Source organism: Sinocyclocheilus grahami, unplaced genomic scaffold (genome assembly GCF_001515645.1).
Source record: "Sinocyclocheilus grahami isolate Dianchi unplaced genomic scaffold, SAMN03320097.WGS_v1.1 scaffold3017.1, whole genome shotgun sequence".
NCBI classification, from domain to species: Eukaryota; Metazoa; Chordata; class Actinopteri; order Cypriniformes; family Cyprinidae; genus Sinocyclocheilus; species Sinocyclocheilus grahami.
The window spans coordinates 5,160-11,328 of record NW_015508187.1 but is presented as its reverse complement, the minus strand read 5'-3'; positions in this window follow the sequence as shown (position 1 = coordinate 11,328).

The window sequence follows — 6,169 nt, the reverse complement described above, 5'->3', positions numbered from 1 at the left end:
GAGTGAATCAATGACTCAAAGACTCATTCATAAAGAGAGCCGTTTACTTCATTCCTGAATGAATCAGCCGTTTGAACGAATCGAGTGAATCAATGACTCAAAGACTCATTCATAAAGAGAGCCGTTTACTTCATTCCTGAATGAATCAGCCGTTTGAACGAATCGAGTGAATCAATGACAATTACAATATTACTCATTAGAACCTGCAGAACTAAGAAATTACTTTTTTCTATTAAGATATTTATTTTGTTAAAGAAAAATTACTGTAAAAGTGTAAAGAATTAAAAAACGTGAAGTGTTTGTCATGTTCTGATCGTAAAGAATAGTTTAAAACCACAATTAACCGTCTGGATTTTACAACTTTCAAATTGGAGCAAAAATCTGCCTTTAAACTTGAAAGAAATAAAAATGTGACATTTATCGTGACAATTATCGGTATCGACTGGTATGGAAAAAATATATTGTGATAATTATCGGTATCGACTGATATGAAAAATAAAAATATCGTGATAATTATCTGTATCGACTGATATGAAAAATAAAAATATCGTGATAATTATCTGTATCGACTGATATGAAAAATAAAAATATCGTGATAATTATCTGTATCGACTGATATGAAAAATAAAAATATCGTGATAATTATCTGTATCGACTGATATGAAAAATAAAAATATCGTGATAATTATCGGTATCGACTGATATGGAAGGTATTCCACGGTTGGCGTCAGTGATTGAGAACTGAATCTGTGTTATGTGTGGTGTGTCAGGATCACGGAGCTGAATGGCGGTCAGCCGCTGCAGACGTACAAGAGCTTCCAGACGCTGGCGAGCAGCATGGAGCCGCTGGAGCCACCGGAGCCTCCGCTGGAGCTGCTGAGCCGAGAGCTGCTGGGAAACTGTGTGACGCCCGTCAGAGATAACCACAGAGAGAGATACGGAGTCCCCCTGCTGGACGAGCTGGGTAACACACGCACACAGATAGATCGCTGTGATTAGAGAGCTGCATCATGGGTAGGGGTGAGCGGGTGGGTATAAAGAGCTGGTTGTATCTTAGAATCGGTTGCTAATTTCCAAGAACCGGGTATTTGTGAAGATTGATTCCACTTAACGATTCCTGCGTTCACATTTTAATGTGATTTTAAACCATCTAAGTGCAAGACTTGCATGCCATTCTGCGTGTCGCGCTCGTATGTGACCCTGGAGCACAAAATCAGTCATAACGTAAACAAATGAGAACGAAAACGCACACGTAACATTGTTTTAGAGCCGCGTGGGTTCTGTGTTAAAGAGACAGCATCCGGATAAATGTGCTGCCTGTCATTAATGTTAATCAAAGAAGAAAAGAAAACCATTCATGCATTTGAATGTTTTTGTAACTTTAATGAGGTTTAATCAATATTTTATTTATGAAAAGAAAACTATGCAGTGTTTTTAAAATTTTGATTTCAATTTCTGTGCCTGTAATTTGTTTCGTTGTATTTATTTATGCTGTTGCTAATTGGTTTGTTTGTTCCTATATTTTTACTGACTGTTCACTTATCTTTAACAATTTAATGTGTGGCATTTATATTAGTCTAGTGGTTTTTGATGTGGCATTTTTTGTTAAAACCATAGGCAAACATTCCTCTTGGACAGGAACCCCGAGGCGCTGGTCAAAATGCACGCGGCGCCACAGGTGTTCGAGGAGCTGCTGCTGGACGCTGACTGGAGCGTGAACGCCGGCAGCTGGCTCCGTCACTCCTGCAGCTCCTTCTTCCAGCAGTTCTTCCACTGCTACTGTCCCGTGTCCCGTGGGATTCGGACGCAGGATCGACCCCAACGGAGACTTCATCAGGTGAGTATCTGCAGCTTCGCTTCACTTCCTCATCTGGATCCAGTGTGAACGCACAATTACACTTAACCATACCAACCATCATAACACATCAGTCTAGGAATTATATTATATATATATATGTTCAAAAACCCATTTAAAATATAATGGAATGTCTAATATATTTTAATATTATAATTTATATGTAATTAATGTAATGTCTAATTTCAGTTTATATATAATTAATATTGATGATGATATATAAATAATATTACTAATTTTAAATCATATAGTTTGTTATACACTTACAATTACATGATTTTAAAAATGAATCAGATATCACCTGTAGATGTAAATAGGTGCATTTATTATAATAATAATAATATAGTAATTGTATAATTCATTTTAAATAAAATATATTGCAGCTTTTTAATAATACATAATAATGCAAATATTATTTCATAATAAAATAATACAAACGATAAAAATATATTACATTTTTAAAATAAAAATATATAAAATGAAGTAAAATAGATTATAATATTAATTTATATCAATTATTTAAAATAATTTTAAATAATGCCTATTATAGTTTTTAATAATAAATATATATATATTTTAAGTATGAATTTTTCATAATATGAGTTGCATCCATGACATATTAATAATTTAATAAAATGTTGCCTGTAAAATGTTGGTAAATAAATTCATTATATTAAAATTATAGTAACTCTATTATTAATTTTTAGTGCTGTCAAACAATTATTCGCGATTAATCGCATCCAAAATAAAAGTTTTTGTTTACATATGTATGTGTGTGTGTACATTTATTATGTGTATATAAATACACACATACAGTAATTTAAAAAAAAAATATTTACATGCATATATTTATATTCTTATATTTTATATTATATATAAATATATTTAATATATAAACATAAAATTTTTCATGAATATATACATGCATGTGTTTGTATTTATATACACATAATAAATATACACACATATATTATGTAAACAACAACTTTTATTTTGGATGTGATTAATCGCGATTAATTGTTTGACAGCACTAATAATTTTAAATAATACATATATTTTTTTAGTAATACATATCATTTTTCAGTTTGAATTACTTGATAATAGTTATGTCCAAAACATTAGATATTAATAATCAGTCAAATGTCACCTATAGAAATTAATTGTTAAATAAAATTAACACTGATACTAATTTTAAATGCATGTAAATAGATTGTAATATTACACGTCATTTTTTCAGTATGACTTATTCATGAACATACGAGTTGTGTCCAGAAACTTTAGTTATTAATAATCAATCAAACGTCACCTATAAAAGTTATACAGTATTGGTAAATTAATATTATGTTATATTATGTAATAAATATATAGATTATAGATTTTAACAATGCATTTATTATCTAACTTAATTAAATTTATGTTCATTTGTTTTACTATAAACTGATAATTAGTAATTAGGTCATTAGTATATATTTCATCATATTTAATTGATGAACATTTAATTTCCCAGAATGCTCTAATTTACATGTCACATGTCAGTTTCTTTGTCATTATTTGTTTATATGATGTTATTTTAAGACTCTATGGAAATATTTATACCTGTTTTGATATGTTTGTTTTCTTTCTAATCAACTAGCCACATGCATTCTGTAAATTTGGTTTAGAGGAGGTTGTGATGAGTCGCTGCGGGTTAGTTACGATAACGACACAGAGGAACGATATCATTGGAATCAATTTCAGAACTAATTTTTCCAGAAGGTGAACGATAAAAACATTGACAGCCAATCAGAATCCACTGAATTTAACTGCAGCGTGCTTATAATAAACAGAACGTTATCATCCACTAATATAGCTATAATTATAGTTACGATAACGACACAGAGGAACGATATCGTTGGAATCACTTTCAGAACTAATTTTTCCAGATGGTGGACGATAAAAACATTGACAGCCAATCAGAATCCACTGAATTTAACTGCAGCGTGCTTATAATAAACAGAACGTTATCGTCCACTAATATAGCTATCATTATAGTTACGATAACGACACAGAGGAACGATATAGTTGGAATCACTTTCAGAACTAATTTTTCCGTAAAGAAACATGGTATTTCCGTCATGATAAGGTTCAAAGCGTGGTATTACCAGGGTAAATGTAAAGAAACATGGTATTTCCGTCATGATAAGGTTCAAAGCGTGGTATTACCAGGGTAAATGTAAAGAAACATGGTATTTCCGTCATGATAAGGTTCAAAGCGTGGTATTACCAGGGTAAATGTAAAGAAACATGGTATTTCCGTCATGATAAGGTAAAACATGGTATTACCAGGGTAAATGTAAAGAAACATGGTATTTCCTTCATGATAAGGTTCAAAACATGGTATTACCAGGGTGAGGGTAAAAAATAGTATTATACCATCAGTAGATTGTCCAAAATGTGGTATAATCATGGGAAATATAAAATACATTGTATTGTCATTGTACATGTAAAAAAACATGGCATTTCCATCATGATAATGTTCAAAATATTGTATTATGATAAATGGTATTTTATATTATCAGTGCATAAAATAAGACTAGTCTCTATAATATATAATATATAACATGTAGATTGTGATTAATTCATTATATATAATGAAAAAGCACTTTTGGCTCCGAAATCTCATCACATAAACGAGATCTAAACTTGTAAACAAGTAACTACGCAACACACACGTTTAGATTAATATGCTTTGAGTTATTGTAATATTCCTACACATATCAACACTTAAAAACAATGTGGGATATTTATGTTACTTTATATTTTTTAACGATCAGCAACTTTCACCCACCTCCAAATCGTCTCAGGCAGCATCCATTAGGACACTGCAACCAATTAAACGTTAGCAACACGACCCGTGTGCTTCAACATAATTACCGATAATAACTAGTTAATAATTATTAGCCGATCATAACGCCCTTATCTGACCTGATCCCGCCCTCCTCACATCCTATTGGACGACCGCATCCATATGACCCTGGAATCACGCTTCCGATTGGTAAATAAATATTTTAATACATATTTTTAGTTATTAAGAAGAAATATATGTCTTAAATATCTCAAAAATAAGAAATAAGTATTCCTAAATTACGTTTTCCAATTTTTAAAAAATATGTATTACTCTCTCGCTCTCTCTCTCTCTCTAATAATTTTTACGAAAAATACAATTTAAGAATATTCATCATTTAAAAAAATAAATATTCATGAATTTTTTATATTTATTGAAATATCAATAAATATAATTCAATCAAAAATCACAGGAACGATCAATTTCGCAGGAAGTTTATCAATTTTAAAATCACATTTATAATCCTATCAAGCATCATATCAAAACGCATGTGTATGATATATATATATATGTGTGTGTGTGTGTGTGTGTGTGAAATAACAAATACAATAATATAGCTGCAAGCAGCGATGGCGGGCCCAAGCCGTTAGTGCAAACGCCACCCCGGTGGCATCAGGAGAACGGCGCTTAATGTTAATTAATGTTAAGTTAAAAATGTTTTAATACATTATTAAAATGTAAAGTTGTATCTTAACATTAGTTTATGTACTGTGAATTAACATGAACATGAATATTTAATGTTAGTTTTAACTAACATTAAAAAAGATTAATAAGTAATCTAAAATATATTGTTCATTGTCAGATCATGTTAGTTAATGCATTAAATAATGTTAACCAAAGAGACCTTATTGTAAATTGTTGCCAACACCTTTTTATGATCTATAAACTTTTATAAAAATTATTTTAATGATATATAAGCAGTTGACAAAATTATATAAAACCATGTTACCAGTAAAATACATATTAACTTATTTTATATTTATATATATATATATATATATATATTTATTATTCTAATTAATTGAACTGAGCTGTAAAGGGTCAGACTTAAAATATTTTTTATCCTATCAGTGAGAGAGGTAGGATAGATAAAAGTATTTTTTTTGTAATGATTTTTTCTTTGAAGATTTTTTAAATGATTTTAATGCTCTAAAAGCATTTCTACAATAATTATTTAGAAGTATACTGAGAGTACAGAACAGCCGAAACATTTCAACTGATTCTATGCATTTGTTTTCATTCTGATACACAGCTAATTAGCTGATCAGGATTAAGGTTAAAAGATTTTTAATCCAATGGCTCTATCTGGTGTTCATCCACGATCTTCACCGGACACCAATAATGAGGGATAATTTAAATTTTTTTGTGGTCTCTGAGCATGATGCATTTTTTAAACTAAGCAAGTTTCCTCAGAGTGACTTGTTCTCTAT